At 40.4% G+C, this 25,777-nt stretch overlaps 1 long non-coding RNA gene across 4 annotated transcripts in view; it reads left to right on the forward strand.

Annotated features, from left to right (window-relative positions):
- LOC108707235 overlaps window positions 1–25,487 on the forward strand; it is a 46,997-nt gene extending 21,510 nt beyond the window's left edge. For 2 of the 4 annotated variants that reach the window (XR_005965095.1, XR_005965094.1), the window contains exons 4-5: window positions 4,091–4,138; window positions 19,319–19,611. This is a non-coding gene — a long non-coding RNA (uncharacterized LOC108707235). Of the gene's footprint in view, window positions 1–4,090; window positions 4,139–19,318; window positions 19,612–24,946 lie in introns of those variants that run through there. The other 2 variants (XR_005965093.1, XR_001934252.2) reach the window with 1 other exon arrangement.
- Window positions 25,488–25,777: the final 290 nt, after the last annotated feature.

Raw genomic sequence — 25,777 nt, forward strand, 5'->3', positions numbered from 1 at the left:
CTGACAATTTGCCTAATGAAAAAAACAGTAATTGTAAGCAACTTTTCAATATACATTTATTCCTTTCTATTCTCTACCCTAGTGACACTCACAGCAGTGTTTCCCCATAAGCCAGGTAGTTTTTTCTATAATTCCATATACATAATAAAATTCTACATAATTCTTCTTAAACAGAACAGATCAGTTGACTGTCCATCTGAATATTTGTTAAGTAAATATTGCACCAATAGTCTTTTTGGTGTTTTTTTTCTCATCTCCTACTTCCCGGACAGAGCTCACTTTCAGACCCACCCCCAATAGATAGATAGATAGATAGATAGATAGATAGATAGATAGATAGATAGATAGATAGATAGATACTGTAGATATTGTAGATAGAAGATATTGTAGATAGATGATTGATAGATAAAGAGATAGATAGATAGATAGATAGATAGATGATAGATAGATAGATAATAGATGATAGACAGATGATTGATATATTAGATAAATTAGATAGATATCTATTTCATGTTCTTTAAGAATGTAATGTAGTAAATTGGGAATTAGTCGTTCATGACTTTGTGTCCTCCTCCCATTAGGCATAATGTTGGTTTACATGGAGAGAGAAACTCAGACATCAAAGAAACCTTCTTTCCTTAACACCTTCCTGCTGAATTTTGTTAGGAGGTTTTAAAAGAAACATTTACATACAGGAATGACTAACACATCTCTTTCACTTTACCAGGGAGGCCTAGTATTGAAACCAGGGAATACTTCTGCCCTGTCAGATAGGCTTGTGATGACAGATGGTTTGCTTCAGCTGTAGTAGCTCACAGCAAATATTAACTGAAAAAAAATGACACCCGGCTACATTAAAGAACCGTTAAATATCTATAAGAAATATTTGCAATATCTTTATTTGCATTAAAAAAACATTTGATTACTAAATTCATTTGATTTCCTTAAGGTCTTTGACCAGGAATGGGAACCAATGATTGCATCTACCTGATGTTCCTGTTCTGCAGAATGAATTCCTTTACTGTTTAGATCCAAGTTAGTTCTTTCGCCTTAAACTGCATTTTGCTATTTTTAACGCTAACTGAGAAGAGTGTTGCACAAGACATTTCTGCAAGTGTAGGCTTGAAACACTTACTCTGGTAGATTTCAGGTTGTCATTCAAAATTATAGCATGCAACCCTACTTTGCTTTACTCTATTTTTACTGAAAAATAAATTATTTAAAACTTTTTCCCCCTCTATTTTATTCCTTCAAGGTTATAGCTCACAGAAAACCTAATTAATGTATCATATTTTAAGTGTGCATTATAGCAATAGTTCAGTTTATATAGTGTAGAAAAGAGTTCTCCTGAGACAAACAGGATTCCATTTTATTTGTGACTGTTTTACAGGGAAAACCCACCCCCCAAATATAAAATAACAGTTACATTATGTGATTGTCTAAAGTTTGTCTTTTGTGGCTGTTATTAGGGATGCACCGAATCCACTATTTTGCATTCGGCCGAACCCCCGAATCCTTCGCCGAATACCAAACCGAATCTGAATTCTAATTTGCATATGCAAATTTACTTCCTTGTTTTGTGACCAAAAAGTCATGTGATTTCCATCCACGCCCTAATTTGCATATGCAAATTAGATTTCGGATTCGGTTCGGCCGTGCAGAAGGATTCGGGCGAATGCAAATTATTCTGAAAAAGGCAGAATCCTGGCCGAATCCCGAACCGAATCCTGGATTCGGTTCATCCCTATCTGTTATACAAACCAACTGTACCAGCCACACTGTGATTATGATTGTCATTATATTCATCAATGAAGACTAGCAAACAATTCAGAAAATTTTATTGTACAGGTATGGGATCCATTATCCAGAAAGCTCCAAATTAGGGAAGGTTGTCTTCCTTAGACTCCATTTTATCCAAATAATCCAGTAAACACCTTGTACTTAATCCAAACTAAAATGTAATTAATCCTTATTGCAGGAAAAACCAGCCTAGTGGGTTTATTTAATGTTTAAATTATTTTCTAGTAGACTTAAGGTATGAAGATCCAAATAACAGAAAGATCTATTATCCAGAAAACCCCAAGTCCTGAGAATTCTGGATAACAGGTCCCATACCTGTACTTTAACAAACAAGGGAAAGTCGTGCTCAACACTAATTTTAAAACCATTAGGTCGGGGTGCAATGAGGCTGTGACCACAAAATACATATAGACAAATACAAGAGTCCTCTGCACTCAACCCATTATCAATATATTTAAGACAGAGACATTTTGTGCATACTGCTACTAAAAAATGCCTTACCCTTTAAACAACACAGGGATTGTTTGTCCATATATTGCAATATATTTAAGCTGGCCAACTACGTCAAAGTCATCCCATATCTGGCCAGTCCTACGCTTAATTTTCATCTGATTCATTAAGAATTTTATTGCTTCATTATACATTTTAAAGGGACTAAGTTTTACCTGCAACTTTCAAAAGTAAAACTCACAAACTTGGCTGCCCTTTTATTAGCCACCATACCTGTACTTGGTACTGACCATAAACATAACAGATATAGGAAGCATATTCTATTTTATAAAAAAAAAATCTGTAATAAACAAGGTGTGTTCATAATTCAGTGACATAATTACATACTAAGGGGCACATTTACTAAGGGTCGAAGTGAATTCAAAGTGAATTTTCTAATTAAAAAACTTTGAAGTAGATTTTGGGTACTTCGACCATCGAATAGACCGAAATTCGATTAGAATTGAAAAAACTTTCGACCATTCGAAAATCGAAGTATTGTCTCTTTAAAAAACTTCGACCCGAATTGCTATGTTAGCTTATGGGGACCTCCTAGAACCTATAGCCAGTATTTGGCTAAGTTTTTAGAAGTCAAAGTTTTTTTGGGAAAATCGTTCGAACGATTGATTAAATCGTTCGAATCGAAAACGATTTGAATTAGATCGAAAATGGCTAAATTCACTCAAAAAAAAATTTCGACTATCGAATTTCTACAATTCAATGGTCGAATTTCAAAGTTTTGCCACTTCTAAATTCGACCCTTAGTAAATGTGCCCCTAACTGTCAGTTATTGACTTTCCGTTGGCACTGGAAATTGTTAAGCATTGATTTGCTGCCCTTTTAAATAAATGAATCAACCTTCACAGGTTCTTAGAGTGAAATTGTATTGCATAGATCTCTCTCTTTGTTTCTGTTTTTTAGAAGGGAGACGCCCATTTGAAAGCTGCAAAGAGTCAAAAGAAAAAGGCAAATAACTATTAAACTATAAAAAAATAAATAATGAAAAGTTGCTTAGAATTGGCCGTTCTATAACATAATAAAAGTTACCTGAAAGGTGAACCACTTTTAATCACACTCTGCAGTCTGCAATCTGTGTTCAGAAATATACTCCATTAGTAGAGAAGTATTTGTCATGCACAGAGTTTTGGCAGATGCCTCCCTTCATCAGGCTAAGAGATTGCAACTGAATACCCTTAAAATACTGTGCACACAAACTGCTTTAATACATATGTATTGGGGGTCTTCTCCATTAATTTGCCACCGGAGTACTTGTATCATTTTACCAAGTCCCTTTAGCTGCTATTAGTTAGTTGAACAGCACGTATCCTACTTCCATTTCCAAGTGCTTCCATTAAATGCTGCAATGTATACTGAAATGTGTACCGTCCTGCTATCAGTAAAAAAAATATATGAGAACATTAACTTTCTTATAAATAATAACTAAAAAGTATCAAAGGGCATGAAACACCAAAAAATGTATGGGCTTCATTTACATTTCAATAAAATGGGCTGTTGTCCTATACTTTAACAAGGTCAATAGAATATTGTAGATTCAGTAATAAAATATTAAATTTCAGACAAATATCATCTGTGGCTCTCTACAAGTATATGAAAATGTTCTTATGCAAAACAGGAGCAGTCCTTCCCAAAAGTTTTCCTTTCAATACTGGACAGAAGGATAAATGCACTTAAAGCATTTGCATTCAGTGTTACTGACTCTTTACAAAATGTAAAAAAAAATGTTCAAATTAAACTAAAGCTATTTTTTTTTATTTCATATTGTTTTTCCTTTGTTTTTCAGGTGGGAAAATATGCCTTAAATGAGATAGACAGATATTGGCCCATTATGGTGAGTCTGTGTCATTCGTCTTGGTAGGAGACCGGGTACAGACATATGTCCTAGGTGTCTTCTGCTTGATTATATTTGTCATTGGATTTAGTTACTTATTGGGGTAAAATGTTCAAGGTTGACATTGGGTATATATGTTTGGCTACAGGATGATGGTTCAGTGCATTAAAGCATACGTGAGCAGTGACACCTTCTTTCTTATCTGAATATTTGTCCCAAAATACAAACCCTCCTCCCTCCCTGCTGTAATTTGAGCCTAGAGCTATGAGAGACTCAGATATGAAGTGATGTCATGCCAAGCTAATATGGCAGCTGCTATCCTAAACTAACCAAGAGAGCTTCTAGAGCTGTTTACTAAGGTATGGTAAAGCTCTCTACAGAATAAATATAGCGTTCTAGCTTACATTGTTGTGGTAGCTTTCCTTCTCCTTTAAGCAACAGATTATAACAGATTATATCATATTAAGGAATCTTACCAAACTTGAATTTATATTTAAGTAAATATTGTCCTTTTACATCTTTTGCCTTAAACCATCATTTTGTGGTGGTCTGTGTGCTGCCTCAGAGATCACCTGACCAGAAAAACTGCAGCTCTAACTGTAACAGGAAGAAGTGTGGGAGCAAAAGACAGAACTTTGTCTGTAAAATAGATCTTGTCACCTAACGTATGGTTTGTTGGCTTTGTTTTTGTGTGCCATTAACTGTATGTTCCCAAAGGGCAACCATTAGTTCTTTAATTGGCAATTTTCTGTTTAGGATTACCCAGTGGCACATACCACTAAAAAGTATATTATTGTGAAAATATTCATAATTCAGATGGCGGAAGCTCCAGGGTTCCCCTTCATCAATGGACCCTCTTGCACATGTTTCATCAAAGTAGACTTGATGCAAACAATGACACTTATGGGGGAATGTAATAAAAGTCGGTAACAGAAAAACTATTTGCAATGCGAAATTTTTTTTGCTTTGCGTAAATTTAATATAGCTTTTGCGAACCCGGAAACTGTTTATCGACCACTTCCAACAGTGGAAGACCGTTTGCGAATTTTATAGATTTGTGCCAATGCGCAGTCAATGTAATAAAACTTTTTACGTTATGTTTGCTCCAAAAGATTACCTTCAAGCACTTAAGAGTGCCCAATAAAAATTCGCAATGCGCAATTAAAATTCGCAATGTAATAACAATTTAAGGTACAATATTACATTGCAAGTTGTGGATTTTTATTCTTATTGGTGTGAATTGTTTTGCTCTTTGCCACTTTTATTACATTCCCCTATATAAGTAGGTGCAAGGTGCCTGTTTGGACACAAGTTCCTTTTGTGTCATTGACATCCATTTGAGTGTACTTGCACTTGCTGTACATGAGACTTTAGGTGCAATATACTGCATCTAGTTTACCTAATTGAAAGCACAATCTGCCAGACAGGTCTTTTCAAAGAAGGGTGAGATTTGTTTCAAATCATATGAAAAGGTCACGATAAGTACTGAAAGAAGGAAAAATGGCCTAGCATAAATGTGTATAGTATGAGGAGGTGTAATTACAGATGTTACTAACTGCCCTTTGCCAAATCACAGTGTTCTGTAGGAAGAAAGATAAACACAATTTTGCAAAGCAATTTCATGTGTTTTATTCTCTACTGGAAGGAAACATCACTAATGTTCTTTCTGGGACACACTAAATTATGGTCTTTGGACACAGTGTGATTATTATATTATTGTCACTGTGGGAAGCAAGGGCAAAGATTCTTTTAGACACTGCATTTCCCTAAGTGTAATCTAAGGAATATTCAGTTATGGAATATGCATTTGGCACATTAATATTATTGCAAATCATAATACTATGAGTTTGTGCCAGTATGGTTTTATGCATAATAGATCTTGCCAGACTAACTTCGTTTTTTTTATGAGTAGGTAAGCAGGAACCTCGATTCTGGGATGGCAGTGGATGTGATTTACTTAGACTTTGCTAAAGCATTTGATACAGTTCCACACAGAAGGTTACTGGTTAAATTAAGGAATGTTGGCCTGGAACATAGTATTTGTACCTGGATAGAGAACTGGCTAAAAAGTAGACTACAAAGAGTGGTGGTAAATGGAACATTTTCTAATTGGACCAGTGTTGTTAGTGGAGTACCGCAGGGCTCTGTACTAGGTCCCTTGCTTTTCAACTTGTTTATTAATGACCTGGAGGTGGACATTGAAAATACTGTTTCTATTTTTGCAGATGATACTAAATTGTGCAGAACTATAGGTTCCATGCAGGATGCTGCCACTTTGCAGAGTGATTTGTCTAAGTTGGGAAACTGGGCAGGAAACTGGAAAATGAGGTTCAATGTTGATAAATGCAGGTTATGCACTTTGGCAAAAATAATATAAATGCAAGTTATACACTAAATGGCAGTGTGTTGGGAATTTCCTTAAATTAGAAAGATCTACGGGTTTTTGTAGATAACACGTTGTCTAATTCTGGGCAGTGTCATTCCGTGGCCACTAAAGCAAATAAAGTTCTGTCTTGCATAAAAAAGGGCATTAACTCAAGAGATGAAAACATAATTATGCCTCTTTATAGGTCCCTGGTGAGGCCTCATCTGGAGTATGCAGTGCAGTTTTGGACTCCAGTCCTTAAGAGGGATATAAATGAGCTGGAGAGAGTGCAGAGACTAAGCCCAACTAAACTGGTTAGAGGGATGGAAGACTTAAATTATGAGGGTAGATGAAGGTTGGGGTTGTTTTCTCTAGAAAAAAGGCGCTTGCGAGGGGACATGATTACACTTTACAGGTACATTAGAGGACATTATAGACAAATAGCAGGGGAGCTTTTTCCCTTTTTTCCCTTCAGACTAGAAGAAAAGATCTTTCATTTGAAGCAACGTAGGGGGTTCTTCACAGTCAGGTCAGTGAGGTTGTGGAATGCACTGCCGGGTGATGTTGTGATGGCTGATTCAGTTAATGCCTTTAAGAATGGCTTGGATGATTTTTTGGACAGACATAATACCAAAGGCTATTGTGATACTAAACTCTATAGTTAGTATAGATATGAGTATATATAATTTATGTGAAAGTATGGAGGGGTGCCTGTATGTCTTCATTAATAATGGGGGTATCAACCGGAGGCCGAGTAAAGCGGATCAGTTAGTATGGCCTATACTGGCCATTGCTTATACCAATAATATATCTTTATGTGGAATGCATAATGTTTTCCCACATTTTGTACAGTTCAGTGTCTTACCATTTCATAGTTTATTTCACTGCCTTGACATTTTGATTATGATAAATATTTTACTTTAGAACTTGTGTACTGCCCTCATTTTATTGCTTAAAACTTTAACCCACTTGGAGAAGAATAAATACACAGCATTTATGATTAAAATATGAAAAATGTGCTTTCAGGTTTCCTTAGGTTTTCGTAAACCTTCTCTTAATAATCTGTGCAGCCATATACAGCTGGTAAGTCATTAATAGATGGTTGATACTGTTTCCCCATCCTTCATATAGTCTGTGTCCTTTTAGGTTCAGGGTTTCTGAGATCACATTGGCCTCTTGGTCAGGTTTGGTATGTTGCCCATGAGTACAATTTAAATATTAAGTGATATAACTTTATTTCCACATCCTCCTGCTTCCAATATTAGAATGGCAACTATATTAATAGCAAATAAACAAAAACACTTAATTATTGAATTTGATGCAGAAAGACTTTAGCAATTTTAATAGAAATAAATATACATATTAGCATGCAAACCAGTGCATTGCATTATTCTAGATTCTAGAGGATCAATTAGCAATATAGGTCCAAAAGCATAGGTTGCAGTGGATTTTCTTTTTTAGGTAGGGTGTAAATGGTTAATAAACACACACAATCTCTACAATCTGTATAGGGACCAGGGGTGTAACTATGGATGAAGCAGACCCTGCAGTTGCAGCAAGGCCCAGGAGTGTAGGGTTCCCAGTAAAGTTTTAAATAATGTGCAATTTCCTTATATCTTGGAAGAATGGGTCAACTTGCCATTGTTTTGGGGCCCTAAATTGAATTTGCTGTGGAGCCAAGTAGCATCTAGTTACTAGAGATGTCGCGAACTGTTCGCCGGCGAACTTGTTCGCGCGAACATCGGGTGTTCGCGCTCGCCGGAAGTTCCCGAACGTCGCGCGACGTTCGCCATTTTGGGTTCGCCATTGTTGGCGCTTTTTTTTGCCCTCTCACCCCAGACCAGCAGGTACATGGCAGCCAATCAGGAAGCTCTCCCCTGGACTACTCCCCTTCCCTATAAAAACCGAAGCCCTGCAGCGTTTTTTCACTCTGCCTGTGTGTGCTGAAGAGATAGTGTAGGGAGAGAGCTGCTGCCTGTTAGTGATTTCAGGGACAGTTGAAAGTTTGCTGGCTAGTAATCGTTTTGATACTGCTCTGTTATTGGAGGGACAGAAGTCTGCAGGGGTTTGAGGGACATTTTAGCTTAGGTAGCTTTGCTGGCTAGTAATCTACCTTCTACTGCAGTGCTCTGTATGTAGCTGCAGTGGGCAGCTGTCCTGCTTCTGATCTCATCTGCTGACTGCTGCAATAACAGTAGTCCTTGTAAGGACTGCTTTTATTTATTTTTTTGTTGTTTTACTACTACTACTACTACTACTATAAGAGCCCAGTGCTATTAGTCTAGCAGTGTTGGGGAGTGGGACTGGTGTGCTAATCTGCTGCTCCTAGTAGTTCAGCAGCACCAACTTTAATTTTTTTTTTTTAATATTCATTTTTTTTTTATTTTACTTTTTTTTATTTTACTACCGCTGTAGTAGTGTATAAGTTGACCTTTTAGGCATTATTTGCCCTGTAGGCATTATTTGCACAGTGTTTTCTTCAACCCGCCATCTAGCTGTGTGACCTTGTTCACATTCTGTCTAAATATCCATAATATTACCGTCTCCAGAAAAAACACCGGAGTGACTTTTTTCAAGCAGCCATAATATATTTTACGTAATCCGTATCCACCGCTGTAGTAGTGTATACGTTGACCTTGTAGGCATTATTTGCACACTGTTTTCTTCAACCCGCCATCTAGCTGTGTGACCTTGTTCACATTCTGTCTAAATATCCATAATATTACCGTCTCCAGAAAAAACACCGGAGTGACTTTTTTCAAGCAGCCATAATATATTTTACGTAATCCGTATCCACCGCTGTAGTAGTGTATACGTTGACCTTGTAGGCATTATTTGCACAGTGTTTTCTTCAACCCGCCATCTAGCTGTGTGACCTTGTTCACATTCTGTCTAAATATCCATAATATTACCGTCTCCAGAAAAAACACCGGAGTGACTTTTTTCAAGCAGCCATAATATATTTTACGTAATCCGTATCCACCGCTGTAGTAGTGTATACGTTGACCTTGTAGGCATTATTTGCACACTGTTTTCTTCAACCCGCCATCTAGCTGTGTGTATTATCGTTTCCAGAAAAACCAACTGAGTTTTTGTTGTTGTTGTTGTTTTTTAAAAAATAATGCCAGGCAAAGGCAGGCCGCCACGCAGAGGCCGTGCTAGGGGCCGTGCTGCTATGCAATCCTGTGGCCCTAGCAAATTGCCCAGTTTTAAAAAGCCAATGACCCTGAACTCCCAAAATGCTGAAGAGGTAGTTGACTGGCTTACACAGCACACCCCATCCTCTACCGTTTCTAACTTTACCACAACATCCTCCTCATCCTCCACTGCTATGGCCACCCCACGTAACACTTCCTCCACCACCGGTGCCCCTTCTTCACTGGGGTCAGAGGAGTTATTTTCCCATGAGTTTCTTGAACTGAGTAATGCGCAACCATTATTGCCAGAAGAAGATGAAGGAGATGAGGACCTTACACCAGATTTAATTCTGGCAGAGAACACGACAGAGATGGACATAATGAGTGATGAGGAGGAGGTCCCCGCTGCTGCTTCCTTCTGTGATGTGTCAGAAGAAATTGATGCATCTGAGGAGAATGATGATGAGGAGATTGATGTTTTGTGGGTGCCTAGTAGAAGAGAGCAAGAGGAGGGTAGTTCAGATGGAGAGACGGAGAGTCAGAGAGGCAGTAGGAGAATAAGACTTAGAAGAAGCAGGGAGGACAGCCCGCAGGGATCAGTAGGGCAACAACATGTATCGGCACCTGTGTTCAGCCGGCCAACGCACCCGCCATTGCCGCCAATGCCGCCAACTTCTACTGTTACCGCCAGATCGCACACTTCCAAAAAGTCAGCAGTGTGGGATTTTTTTAATGTGTGTGCCTCTGACAAAAGCATTGTAATTTGCAATGAGTGCAGTCAGAAACTGAGCCTTGGTAAGCCCAACAGCCACATAGGTACAACTTCTATGCGAAGGCACATGAGCGGCAAGCACAAAGCACTTTGGGAGCAACACCTCAAAGGCAACAGGCAAACTAAAAGCCACACTCCTTCTGGTCCAGCATCTTACTGCTCTACCTCTGCTCTCCTTGACCCGTCTGAACCACCCTCCACTCCGCCTTCCACCTTGACCACCTGTTCCCATTCCCAGTCATCTGCCACCAGCCAAGTTTCTGTGAAGGCCATGTTTGAGCGTAAGAAGCCAATGTCTGACTGTCACCCCCTTGCCCGGCGTCTGACAGCTGGCTTGTCTGCACTCTTAGCCCGCCAGCTTTTACCATACCAGCTGGTGGACTCTGAGGCCTTCCGCAAATTTGTAGCAATTGGGACACCGCAGTGGAAGGTACCCAGCCGCAATTTTTTTCTAAAAAGGGAATACCACACCTGTACCAACATGTGCAGAGCCAAGTTACCGCATCTCTGTCACTTAGTGTTGGGCCAAAGGTCCATATGACTACTGACGCATGGTCCTCCAAGCATGGTCAGGGCAGGTATGTCACCTACACTGCCCACTGGGTGAACTTGGTAATGGCTGGGAAGCAGGGAATGGGTAGCTCAACAACAACAGTGGAGTTGGTGTCACCGCCACGGATTGCACGCGGTTCTGCCACCACCTCTACTCCTCCATCGCTCTCTACCTCGTCTTCTTCTTCTTCTTACTCTGCTGCTGGGTCCTCCTTCTCCTCCTCCACACCTGTGCACCCCCAGCTCCCCCTAGGCTATTCGACGTGCCAGGTACGCCGTTGTCACGCTGTCTTGGGATGACGTGCCTGGAAAGCAAAAACCATACCGGATCTGTACTCCTGTCATCTCTGCAGTCACAGGCCGATCGGTGGCTGACCCCACACCAACTGCAGATCGGAAAAGTGGTGTGTGACAATGGAAGCAATCTGTTGGCAGCGTTGAGACTAGGCAATTTAACACATGTGCCCTGCATGGCACATGTGTTAAATTTAATAGTCCAACGTTTTGTCTCCAAGTACCCAGGATTCCAGGACGTTCTCACCCAGTCCAGAAAGGTGTCGGCCCATTTCAGACGTTCCTACACAGCCATGGCACGCCTTGCTGACATTCAGCAGCGCTACAACATGCCAGTCAGGCGTTTGATTTCTGACAGCCAGACTCGCTGGAATTCAACGCTCCTTATGTTGGAACGTCTGCTGCAACAACAAAGGGCCGTCAACGAGTACCTTTTTGAATTGGGTGGTAGGACTGGATCTGCACAGCTGGGGATTTTTTTCCCCCGTTACTGGGTGCTTATGCGCGATGCCTGCAGGCTCATGCGACCTTTTGAAGAGGTGACAAATATGGTCAGTCGCACCGAAGGCACCATCAGCGACCTAATACCCTTCGCTTTATTCCTGGAGCGTGCCGTGCGACGAGTGACAGATGAGGCTGTAGACCAGCGTGACGAGGAGCTGGAAGCGCACGATTTCTGGTCGGAATCACCAGAACGAACCCAGGCACCTGCTGCAACGCAGGGAGAGGTGCCAGAAGTGGAGTCAGAGGAGGAAGGTGGCTTTGTGGAGGAGGAGGAGGAGGACCAACAGGAGCAGGCTTCCCAGGGGGCTAGTGGTGACCTTTTGGGGACCCCTGGTCTTGTACGTGGCTGGGGGGAGGAGACCGTGGATGATGCAGTCCTTGATAATGAGGAAGCGGAGATGGATAGCTCTGCATCCAACCTTGTGAGAATGGGGTCTTTCATGCTGTCATGCCTGTTGAAGGACCCCCGTATCAAGAGGCTTAAGGAGAAGGACCTGTACTGGGTCGCAACGCTACTAGACCCTCGGTACAAGCATAAAGTGTCAGAAATGTTACCAACATACCACAAGTCCGAAAAGATGCGGCATTTACAAACCAGCCTGCAAAACATGTTGTACAATGCTTTTAAGGGTGATGTCACTTCAGGAACTCATCAACATTCCAGGGGCAGAGGTGCCAGTAATCCTGCCACGAGCACACCTGCAAGGACAAAGCCCTTTGGCCAGTCTGTAACGTCAGACATGCAAATGTTTTTCTGTCCAAGGCAGCGCCACAACCCTTCTGGATCCACCCTCAAAGAATGCCTCGACCGGCAGGTAGCGGACTACCTGGCATTAACTGCAGATATCGACACTCTGAGGAGCGATGAACCCCTGGACTACTGGGTGCGCAGGCTTGATCTGTGGCCAGAGCTGTCACAATTTGCCATGAACCTCTTGTCTTGCCCAGCCTCAAGTGTGCTCTCAGAAAGGACCTTCAGTGCAGCAGGAGGGATTGTAACTGAGAAGAGAACTCGCCTAGGTCACAAAAGTGTCGATTACCTGACCTTTATTAAAATGAATGAGGGGTGGATCTCGGAGGGTTACTGCACGCCGGAAGACTTGTTCTGACTTCTATGCAGCTGTCCTTCTCTTCAAGCCTCATGACTCCACACACAGCTGTCCTTTAGCGTCCTCCTCCTCCCTCCGCCACCGTTACAAACTAGGGTGCAAACCCTACTGGTTTAATTTTTTCTGGCCTCTGTGCTTCAGTGGCTGCAACCAAAAAAACTGGGCAAACAATGTCTACAAGGTCAACGTATGGCAAAAAATGACTATTTTCAGCATTTATATGGCATATTTTTTCTGGCAACTGTGCTTCAGTGGCTGCGTCCAAAAAAATGCATATTTTCTGCATTTATATGGCATAATTTTTCTGGCCTCTGTGCTTCAGTGGCTGCAACCAAAAAAATGCATATTTTCAGCATTTATATGGCATAATTTTTCTGGCCTCTGTGCTTCAGTGGCTGCAACCAAAAAAATTTATATTTTCAGCATTTATATGGCATAATTTTTCTGGCCTCTGTGCTTCAGTGGCTGCAACCAAAAAAATGCATATTTTCAGCATTTATATGGCATAATTTTTCTGGCCTCTGTGCTTCAGTGGCTGCAACCAAAAAAATGCATATTTTCAGCATTTATATGGCATAATTTTTCTGGCAACTGTGCTTCAGTGGCTGCGACCAAAAAAAATGACTATTTTCAGCATTTATGTGGCATATTTTTTCTGGCAACTGTGCTTCAGTGGCTGCAACCAAAAAAACTGGGCAAACAATGTCTACAAGGTCAACGTATGGCGAAAAATTACTATTTTCAGCATTTATATGGCATATTTTTTCTGGCAACTGTGCTTCAGTGGCTGCGTCCAAAAAAACTGGGCAAACAATGTCTACAAGGTCAACGTATGGCGAAAAATGACTATTTTCAGCATTTATATGGCATATTTTTTCTGGCAACTGTGCTTCAGTGGCTGCGTCCAAAAAAACTGGGCAAACAATGCCTACAAGGTCAACGTATGGCAGTTGTTTAAAGAGAACAGTAGATTACTAGCCAGCAAAGCTACCTAAGCTAAAATGTCCCTCAAATCCCTGCAGACTTCTGTCCCTCCAATACAGAGCAGTATCAAGCAGATTACTAGCCAGCAAACTTACTATCATCTGTCCCTGAAATCACTAACAGCTCTCCCCCTACACTATCTCTTCCAAGCACACACAGGCAGATTTTTCAGATACATTTTTGCCCTTGATCCCCCTCTGGCATGCCACTGTCCAGGTCGTTGCACCCTTTAAACAACTTTAAAATCATTTTTCTGGCCAGAAATTTTTTTTTTAGATGTTAAAGTTCGCCTTCCCATTGAAGTCTATGGGGTTCGCGAACCGTTCGCGAACCGCTCGCGTTTTTGCGCAAGTTCGCGAATATGTTCGCGAACTTTTTTTCCGACGTTCGCTACATCCCTACTAGTTACGCCACTAATAGGGAAATTTTGGAAAGCCGATATGTGGGACTATATATAACGCGGATCGCTAATCAGTTATTGGGTAATGAGACACCAAAGGACTTCATTGATCTGAGACTTTGTACTGGCTTTTAATGGGAAAAATACAATTATCTTGCACAATGCAAGAATTCAGGAGACAAGCATAAAATCCACATTGTGAAATTCCTTCATATTTAATGGCACCTGTAGATTTATCTATCATAAGTGTATATATCATACACATTTGAGTCTTCACTGAAGTGGGACTAAGCAAAAAACATAAAGCAGATGGTACACAGATGGGGAATTTACTGTTTGCTTACTTTGTTTTCACATCATTAAAATAAATATAATGTTTTTTTAACTTGATTTCCTGCTTGGTGTATTGAAACTGAAGTTGTATGCTGTATTGCTGGAAATATGTGGGAGGTTTGTGAAATCTCTCTACTTCACTCTGTCAGCTTGCTTTGGTGAGGTAAATGCTACACTATAGTTTAGGGGTCCCCAACCTATTTTACCCGGTAAGCCACATTCAAATGTAAAAGAAGTTGGGGAGCAACACAAGCATGAAGAAAATGCAAAATAAGGGCTGAGATTGGCTATTTGGTAGACCCTATGTGGACTGGCAGCCTATAGGAGGCTCCGTTTGGCAGTACTCCTGGTTTTTATACAACCAAACCTTGTTTGCAAGCCTGGAATGTAAAAATAAGCACCTGATTTGAGGCCACTGAAAGCAACATTCAAGGGGTTGGAGAGCGTTGTCAGCTGAAGTTCAAACTATTTTCATTCTACCAGTCAGATATGAATTCACATTACTTACTTGTGACTTGGTGTTTCTGTAGAACCATGCCTTATTCACATGGGTGCAATTGCCTGGTCTGAGCTTATGGGAACACAGATTGCAAATGAAGATAGATTTCTTGATAGCAAATGAAAAAGCATAAATACTCTGGAAGTTTTAATAACAAAAGAAAGGTCAGGACACTTTCAGGTAGTTTGAGTGACTGATTGAGCTTAAGAACATCCTATTTTAATTTTTAAAATACAGGTATTGGCAGGGCCACCATTAAGGTGGCCATAGACTTAAAGATCCGCTCGTTTGGCGACATCGCCAAATGAGCGGATCTTTCCCCGATATGCCACTAAACTGCGTGGCTATATCGGGGGTAATTCGAGCGTTCGGCCGTATGGCCGAACGATCGAATTACGATGCGCCAAGCGGCTCCGACGGGTCGGTCGGGTAAAAATCCAACCTTCCCGATCGATATCGTTGCCAGATATCGATCGGGATGACCCGTTGGAAGCCCCCATACACGGGCAGATAAGCTGTCAAATCGGTCCAAACGACCGATATCGGCAGCTTTATCTGCCCGTGTATGGCCACCTTTAGAAATCACGGGGGCCCCGTACAATATAATTTTCGGGGCCCTCTGGGCCCCACCCTACAACAAATTTTCGGGGCCCTCTGGGCCCCATCCACCCTTGCACCCAAACCCCACCCACCCTGGCACCCAAACCCCACCCACCCTGGCACCCAAACCCCGCCCACCCTGGCACCCAAACCCCACCAGATTCCGCCCACTCCACATCACAGTTAAAAGGCCACACAGAGATCAGCGCTAAAAAAGTAATCCCCACACACAAGTTATAAAAAGCTATTGATGGTCAGGGCCCCCTTATAAGTTAAAAAAAAAAACTTTGGCGCCAGGGCCCCCCATAAGTCTTTTTTTAAAAAACATTTGTGCCAGGGCCCCCCTTACAAGTTAAAAAAAAATTGGTGACAGGGGCCTATAGAATATTAAAATAATAAATTGGTGACCAGGAGATTAAAAAAAAAAAAAAGCACAAATTGGTGATCAGTAGAATTGAACTCATGGCATCAGGACTTCAACTTCGCCTCCTTTCAAGACTTTGGGTCTTTTTGCTGCTTAAGGACTTCGGTTTTGTCTGTTTTAGTAGCTTCGGGTCTTTTCGCTGCTTCAGGACTTCCTCTGTTCGGCTTTTCGGCACTTCCGCATTTCGGCTGTTCGGGACTTCAAAAATGGCCGCAAAGCTTCGGGACTCTCAAGGGGGGCCCGGCTCTTTCACAAGTGCAACACTGCCAGGCCCCCCTTTATGCTGGAGCCCGGGACACTTGATCCCCCCCTGATGTCGGCCCTGGGTATAAGGATCCAGAATGCTTGGGATTTGGGGTTTTCTGGATAATGGATCTTTCCGTAATTTGAATCTTCATACCTAAAACTGATTAGTAAATCGTTCTGATTATAATTACAAAGCAGCTCAGAAACCAGTGCATTCTGCATCAGAATTAATAATCAGTCTGTTGGTATCAACTTAAATCACAGGCACACCTCATTTTCTTCATGAAAATTTGTGACTTCCCCTTTAGCTTCTCAAAAGCTGCACAGAGCACACTGAGCACAGACACTTCTAACACAATCCAAGATAGAAAACTCCTTCACCTTCAAACATTTTTTTTTTAGTTCAGTTTGTTTCAGATAGCTCACCAGAAATAAAGACTTTTTGCAATTACTTTCTATTTTCTATTTGTGACGGTTTTTCTATTAATGAAGTGCAAAGTTTAATTTTTCATCTTCTGAAGCAGCTCTGGGCAGGGGGGTCGCCGACTCTTTAACTGTTTAAATAGATACATTTAGTTGATACTTTTGTTATCTTTGTCCCTACTGAGCAGAATCCCCGAGTTTCATTAAAAGTAGCTGTTAGAATTGATACAATAGTGGCTAATATTTGAAAGCTACTGCTGAGAAATATGACAACTAATTGTATCAACTAAATGTAGCAAATTGTAACAGTTCATTTACTCCTGGATCACTGAGCCAGACTGAAACACTAGAGACATGAACATTAAACTTTAAACTTAAATATTGGGAAAATGGCAAAAAATAAAAGATGGAAAGCAATTGAAAAAAGTCTTTGTTTATGGTGAACAATCTGAAAACAACTGTTCTTCTTTTTTTCTTACTCTGTTGTCAAGTTCAGTCTTCAGTCACCCTCACCCTGAGCTCTCTACGTATATATTTGTTTTATTCAGTTCTACGTGCATTCTTTCCAGTTTTCTTACTACTCTGTCTTTTTTCTATCCATTAGATAACATCATGGATATCTGTGCCATCGTTAACTTTGTTGTCCTAAATAGGGCTGCCTTGATTCTTATTTTCTGCTCTTGCATTACAAAGCATTCAGAACAGAAAAATAAAGAATAAACAAATATGGAAATGCCATTTAAGTTCATTTTGGCCTGCTGGTGGGGTATGCAGTATTATATGTAAGTAAAGATGTCATATAAGATAAAATGCAACCATTAAATGTGGACATTCCAGAACTTATATTTGACTGGGTTTGCATGCAATCTGAATCCTACTGAGGTTTAGTAACACCAAACAATTAAATTGAATGAACACAAACACAAATTCACTAGAACTGTATACATTTAAGGGTTCTGTAATTCATTTGTGTGCCAAGCAGAATTTCTAGCAGAAGTTAGGGTTAGGGTATTTCAGAGATGGGGTGTCCTATAAACCTCCAGAGAAACGCAGTTTTGTTCCCTAAATAAGATGTTCCCTATATAAGATGTTCCCTATATAAGATGTCAGTTCCTTGCAGAATCTAATAGGGACAAATAGAAGCAGACATTAAATAATTTTCACAAACGAATTTTCAGATTTTTTTTGCTAGGAATTGTCCAAAATTGTTCAGTGCTTTTTTCATTCGTATTTTTTATATTCAGATCTTTTAATAAATTCCATAACATTTGTGGTTTAAGAGAATGTTAGTTTAGTTGGGCTTTCAAAACCTTTAAAACCACTAAAATGAGAATTCTGATAAGTAAGCCTCCACATGTTGAAAATACACCTCCCATTGACTTGCTTGCCAGGTTATAGCTGCAGAATTTCCTCATTTGACTGACTGAAATTTATTCAATATATACATTTAAAAAAATTTAATTAGGAAAAAAAGAGAAAAATAAAGGAAAATTTTACATCAAAATCTTGGATTATGTTTTATTCACAATGATTATTTTTTAATTAATTATTTTTTTTTAATTTTCATAAATTTCCCTTAGAGCTTTTACCATTTTATAAAAATATGTACCTCTATTATACTGTTTTTTTCAGAATCCTTGTAATTTTGGCAGTAGCGTAACTAGAGGGGGCGGGCCCTGGTCCGTGACTCGCAGCCAGGCCCCGACCCCTCCGTACGGCCCGCATTTTCAGTGGCGCACGGGCTGCCGGGGGGGCCTGAGGGGGTGCGGGCCCTGGCCTGCGCGCACCTCCTGCTCCCCTGGTAGTTCCGCCACAGATTTTTGGCTATTTTGTAAGTTCCTAACAAACTCATCCATCATTTTTGACTGGGGAGCCCCAAAATAGGGTCAGGGATAATACGGAATACATATATGAAACTGCAAATGAATCTTATATTGTACCAGTAATAATTAGGGTGACAAACAACTCTTTATTGTCTAGTATTATTCAATTTTTGCTGAAGGTGCACCATATTGGCATGCAAGAAGACAAGAGCTTTACTGGGGAGATGTTTAAAGATATAGGAACCCCATTGGAAGTACAGAGCCCTTTGTTTTCTTGTATAGGATTATTAGGGGCATATTAATCAAAGGGTTAGCTCTAGTTTCCAGTGGCATACCTATACTCCTTGCTGTCCGTTTTGCACCCCTGCTTACCTTCAGGAGCTCAGACGCAGGTCGAGGGTGAGCTAGAATTTTGTCTCTTAAATTTACCAGGAGTGGCTTTTTCCCGCCCCTGGTAACTTGCGGGCTGCTTATCAACTTGCCTCACGGCAGCAGCGCCCCTGCTAGTTTCACCCCAACTCATGCCCTTAAACCCTTATTCCTCTAGGCATGAGCCACTATGTAAAGTCAAGGGCGTGAATTCTGAAAACTCTGTGTAATATGGATCCAATGTGCTTAATTAACCGTGTGCAAGTGTTTAATAAGCAGAGCTATATAAGAATAAAGGTAATAATAAACATTTCTAAATATGTATATTTTTCTCTCTTGTGTTTAGCCCTGCCACATACGCTGCTTCCTGAACATTGCTACAACTATAAAGGTGCTGCCAGGGGTAATAAGTTGGCGATCACTCAATTTCTAAGTGAATACATCAGTGTGGTTTTTATATTCCACAAGTACTTATCTGAACATTTTTGGATATAGTAAAGGCACTTTAGTAGATCAACCTCTGAATACTCCAAAAAGAACTGTGAATTTCAAGTACAAGTTGAAAAAAAATAATCTTTATTTGACGAGATAAGCAATCAGCTGGAATCTATCCTCTTTAAATAAACTGATTCTCCAGTATTTTCCCAGTGTTGGTGTAAATTGTTGTCTCTGATGTCCCCTACGGCTTTCTTCTCTGCCTTCTGATTTGGTGTATAAAAAGCAGCGGCGAATGATGGATTACTGTGTCATTGCAGCCTGCAAAGGATTAATTTGTTTCATTGATTTCTCTTTAGGCAGATTGCCAGGATTTGCAGCTTCCCACCTTTCTCTGAGACTTCCAGCAGTAATAGACTGTAATAGCATAAGACAAATCAGACTCTTCTTGTATAAATTCCAGGAAAGCAGCAAGAATGGGGAGTACTGAGTGTTTGCAGGATTTATTGTTTAATACATTTGCGTATTTAGAGCCCTAGACATACAAGGGGTAATTAAATAAACATTCTGCTTATACTGTTACTAATAAGAACACAGTTTCACCCATAACATGCAATAAAACAAAGCTTTTATGCCAAGACTGGTGCATACACTTGATAAAGGGTAGTCATGGGCGAATTTATTCGCCGCGGGTGTATAAATTTGCGATACCGCCGTGAAAATTCGCTGGAGTAAAAAAAATGGACGCCGGCGTCAAAAAACGGACGATGGTGTCAAAAATGAGACGCCGGCGCTGTTTCGCAAATTTTATGCCGTTTCGCGAATTTTGCGGGAAATTCGCAAATTTCTAGGTGAATCGAAACGCCCCAAATTCGCCCATCACTAATAAAGGGTATTGAGCCCGAAACATGTTGTGTTTACCACTACTCGGAATAAAAGTTTGTTTGCAGTAATATTGCTCGAGTTCCTTTTCCTTCTTTTATACTTGGATGGCATGTAGTAGTTGCAGCACAGAGCAACCATTAAGGAATCGGTCACAAGTCGTTTGAAAATTTGTATTGACCACCATCCCCCTCTTCTATTTGAGTTAAATTTTTTGATGTTACTGTTCCTTTAAAACACACATTGCATGAAAATCAAATCCAACCACATACATAACATAACATCTTTTACTTGTGGTACTGATGATGCTGTGACTCTTAGTGCTGGATTTGGAAGGGTTACACAGCCTTTTACCAAATATATAAAATTGTGGGTGAGGGAGTATTGTGCTTCTGAAGAGCCATTTGCTGTCAAATACTGAATAAACAAATGGCTGTAGTACAGTGGTATAAAGCTTGCCTTAAAAAATACCGCAATAAATGTCAAATCATGAAATACAAAATCTAGTAAATCCAATAGTTGTTCTCCATTCTGTTCTATATTGCCTTCCTGCCAACCTCTTAGATTACAAAGCATTTGATTGAATATTAGATGTTTGGAAAGTGCAGGGTCGGACTGGGAGGCATGGGGCCCACCGGGGCTACTGCCCCAGGGCCCCCTCCAGCCGCCACTGCCGCTCCGGAGTGCTGCAGGGGGGCTAGTGCGCATGCGCACAAACGCGGTGCCGCGTTTGTGCGCATGCGCGCGGCGCCACGTTTGTGCGCATGCGCGCGGCGCCGCGTTTGTGCGCATGCGCAGCCATTGTATTCTACCGCGACCCCAAACAAAGTGGGGTCGCGCCGCCCCACTAAGTAGCGGATCTGGGCCGGCGGGGCCCACAAGAGCCCGGGGCCCACCGGGGTTTTTCCCGGTGTCCCGCCGGCCCAGTCCGACACTGGGAAAGTGAATTATAAATGTGGCTTCGCTTCTATGAATGGATGTGTTTTCAGTAGTGTTTAAGATATATATATATATATATATATATATATATATATATATATATATATATATATATATAAACTCTGTGTAGCAATAAGAAGTTAAATAGTCAGAAAATATCTAAAGAGCAAATGGTGTTGGAAATGTTTTAAAGTTTTATAGTGTGTTCCTAGTGCGCGTGTGATTCATTCTGACTGCTCTGCACTATAGAAATCATTTGTATTGTGTTGGCTTAGGGAGAAAGCTCTTATGTTGTTTTATTGGCTTGACCAATGCTGTTCATTCTTTTCTTGCAGTGGTCCAATTATCTAATATAACCGTCTACAGGTTCACAAGGTTTATTGTATTAAAAATATAGTTTAATAAATAAAATGCTGCCACTTAGACAAGTGCAAAGTTCTCAGGCAAGGTACGGGCTGCTAAAAGCCTCATGGATAGACAGTTGCATTCTGTCCTGAGTAGTGATGGGCAAATTTGCACCATTTCGCTTCGCCAAAATATTTGCGAATTTCGCGCGAAATTTCAGAAAAGGTGAAAAATTCACGAAACTGCACCGTTTTTGACGCCGGCGTCAGTTTTTATGTACGCCGGTGACATTTTTTTTGACGCCGGCGAATCACGCAAATTCACCGCAAATTTGCGCCTGGCCAATAAATTCGCCCATCACTAGTCCTGGCCTGCTAGTTAGACTGAGAGGCCATGAAAGGGTGCTGTGGGGAAAATCCCTGCAAGAACTTGGGGATAGGACAATAGTAATAAATATATGGACTCCAGACATATTAAAAAAATTATCTGTGACATGTTTCACTAAGGTTTATTGCAGTTAATAATAAGCTACAATTCCCCTACTTCTTCTTCAAGGGCTTTCAAAAAACAGTGTGTTTAAAGGGGTGGTTCACCTTTGAGATAACTTTTAGTATGATGTAGAGAGTGATATTGCAATTGGTTTTAATTTTTTTATTATTTGTGGTTTTTGTGGTTGTGGAGTTCTTTAGCTTTTTATTCAGCAGCTTAATTTCAATTTGCATTTTAAGCAATCTGGTTGCTGGGGTGCAAATTACCCTAGCAACCATGCATTGATTTGAATAAGAACCTGGAATATGAATAGGAGCTGAATAGAAAGATCAGGAATATCAAGTAGCAATAGCTGTTCATTTGTAGCCTTAAAGAGCATTTGTTTTTTAGAAGGGAGTCAGCAAGTAGGGATGAATATAGACAAATCCCCTGTTTTGTTTAAAGGGTAAGGCATTTTTCAATAGCAGTATGCACAAAATGTCTATGTCTTAAATATATTGATAATGGGTTGAGTGCAGAGGACTCTTGTGTTTGTCTATATGTATTTTGTGGTCACAGCCTCATTGCACCCCTGCCTAATGGTTTTAAAAATTAGTGGTGAGCACAACTTTCCCTTGTTTGTTATAGTTATACAGGAGCTGTGACCAGCTCCTTGTTGTAGCTCCCACCCCTCCCAGCTATAGTCAGGTGATCCCACTGGTCAGGGCCGGCCTTAGGCCTATTGGACCAATTGGGCCCAATTGGGCCCCGCGCCTCTGGGGGCCCCGCACCAGAGGGCAGCACAGGTAATATTTCCCCCAGCACATGATGCTGCCTGGCCTGCCCCCAACTCCTCTCACTCTCTTACCTTGTCTGCCCCTTTCCTTTCTATTTTGTGCCTGTATGCCCTTATTTTCCTAAATACTTGGTGTGTCGGGAGCCAGCAAAACTTTGTCTAGGGGCCCCGCCAACATGGTCCCAATTTGGCCCCACATTTGATAGGACCAGCCCTGCCACTGGTGTCTAATAAAAGGGCAGCCAAGTTTGGGAGTTTTACTTTGAAAGCAGCTACTAAGTTGCAGGTAAAACTTAGTCCCTTTGTAAAATGTATAATGAAACAATAGAATTCTTAATGAATCAGATAAAATTGAGCATAGGACTGGCCAGATATGGGATGACTTTGACGTAGTTGGTCAATTATCAGACATATTTGTTTTGCTTAAGATGCTAACAAATGAGCACTTATGTGTGCAAAGATGTGGTTTTAGGTTAAACTTTACAATCACACTCCCTAGCAGCCGTCAGAAGAGAGAATCTGGAGAAGGAAATGCATAATCAGATAAACGTGGGGAAAGTTTGGAGTAGGATTGCTAAGGGGTAATAGGAGATATTGCCGGTGTGTTCCTAACTCCATTGTTGTTTTCTTTCAGTAAAACTTCTATCAGCTGGGGAGAGCTCTATTGCTCTTTGAAGTTGGCTCATGTTTCTGTGAAATCAGATTCCATACTCCCAAAGCTCCACTCTGCAATGCCAGCACAAACATACATCACCCAGCTGCACTTTCCACAGTTCCCAAGCAGAAGCATTTAATATCCATGCCTGTTTAAAGAGGTCTATTTACTAACAGTGGAATTGCTGCCTTGGAGGAAATTTCCTATATGTTTTATTTAAGAAAACTTGCATTTCAGAAGCTTTTTCTGTGCAAAATAATTCTCCAGCTATTTGCTTAAACATGTTTGAATTTTACGGCAGCTCCCTGCTTGCATAAACCATTATGTCCTACAGAAACATACTGGCCATACTTCCAACATTCTAATGAAAATATCCTATTGCTGAACAATTTCTTCAGGGTGAAATTTTGTTTCACGTTTTATTATTAACATGTATTTATAAAGCGCCAACATATTGCGTAGCACGTTTTATTGAACTGCTGTGCAAAGTCGTGTTAGGGACTAGAAAAAAAATTTAGTTTTTGAGTCAGAAAAAGTATATAGGGGATTAGTAACTGACATGAAAAAGGAAAGTAAAACATATTGTATTATAGAGGTTGTAACATCACAGGAAGAAAACATGGGATGTAAAAAAAAGTTACTATATAAGCACCATAGTGTTAGGGGTACAACTTGAAATCAGTTTGAGAAAGACCTGGACAAAGGCATAGAAAAACTGTTACATTTCTGTTCTGCTCTTTTACTAGTAGTTCAAAATTGCACCCCTTCGGATCCATACACAGACCACTTATACCTGTACTTTTGGAAGGTGCTAGCTTTGCTTCCAACTAAAGAATATGGTCCAAGATGTAGAATACTGTTTGCCCAGGTACCTTCCACTACAAAGGGTTGCTCCTCACAAGCCCAAACTTAAGGTGGCCATAGACGCACAGATAATATCGTACCAAACTAATTTTCGTCCGATATTCGGTGCGTGTATGGTGGAAAAAGAGCCGACCGATATCGGCAGAAGACTTGGATTTCGGTCGGCTCGTCGATCGGGCTGGATGGAAAATTTTGATCGGGTGCCTTAGAAGGGACCCAAATATCGGTCATTGTTAGTGCTGAATCGTCAGATACAGGTAGAATTTCATTGTTTCTTCCCGTATAGCTACCTGTATATCTGACGATTCAGCTCTACACGTGTGTATTGAAAGGAACGATCTTTCTTGTAAAGATCTTTTCCAAGAACGATCGTAATTGTTACGTCTATGGCCACCTTAAATCAGAGCCATGCACAAAGTGAATATAACAAGGTACTGTGTCCTGTTTTCTGCACTTTGCACATTGATCCATTTTGGCTAAATTGATATGTCTGATATTGTTTTTCATTTGTTCCGCTACTGTTACGTTTTGCTGAACGCTGTTTTCAAACCTTTTATTGACTTTCAGCTTTTCTACTTCTCATGTAACAGATATCAAATTCTATCCAATCAGTGAAGGAAACGACTTAATGGCAAGGGATGAAAACCGAAGCATATGAATCCACTCCACATCGTCACACATCCAGCTGTGATGTTTCCACTGATATTATAAATGACATTCCATGGTTTCTATGTTTGCAGGGACCTTTAATCCTCCTGTTTACCCTTGTTTCTTAATTGTTTGACCCTCGCATTGTAAAATATTAAATTGCTAATTTTACATTTAAATTGCTGCATAACTTTGTGGATTCATAGTGCAATGAGAGCAAGTGATCAATCGTGTAAAGCAGAGGAGGAAAACAGGATATAGTTAGAATAATTAGGAGCAATAGTGAGACTTTCCTTTTATTATAGTACACAGTTCTGGATTTATAAAAAAAAACTTTAATAAAACTACTCAAATTAAGGTTCTGACATGATGTATTATAAAGCATATTAGCGATTTCAAGGCCTTAAAGAGAATCTGTCATGATTTTTAACGATGTTGTTTTTATTTCTAAATTACACTGTTTACACTGGAAATAATCCACTCTAAAATATAAAATGTCATTCCTGAACCAGCAAGTGTATTTTTTTTAGTTGTTATATTGGGGTGTAAATAGCCATCTCGGGTCATTTTGCCTGGTCATGGATCCCATGGATCCCATACCTGAATATCACTGGGATTCGAAAAAAGGGTTTCACCTTCAGGTGCAGAAAACGTAGGAAAGGTATGATGGCTCCCTTTAATGTTTGAACTAGAAATTGTTTTCTAAAAGGAGCCAATGCCTATATCCAATGCCAGAAAACACAGGATTAAAGCAATATTGTCTACACTTGATA

The sequence above is a fragment of the Xenopus laevis genome, chromosome 1S (assembly GCF_017654675.1).
Source record: "Xenopus laevis strain J_2021 chromosome 1S, Xenopus_laevis_v10.1, whole genome shotgun sequence".
NCBI lineage: Eukaryota > Metazoa > Chordata > Amphibia > Anura > Pipidae > Xenopus > Xenopus laevis.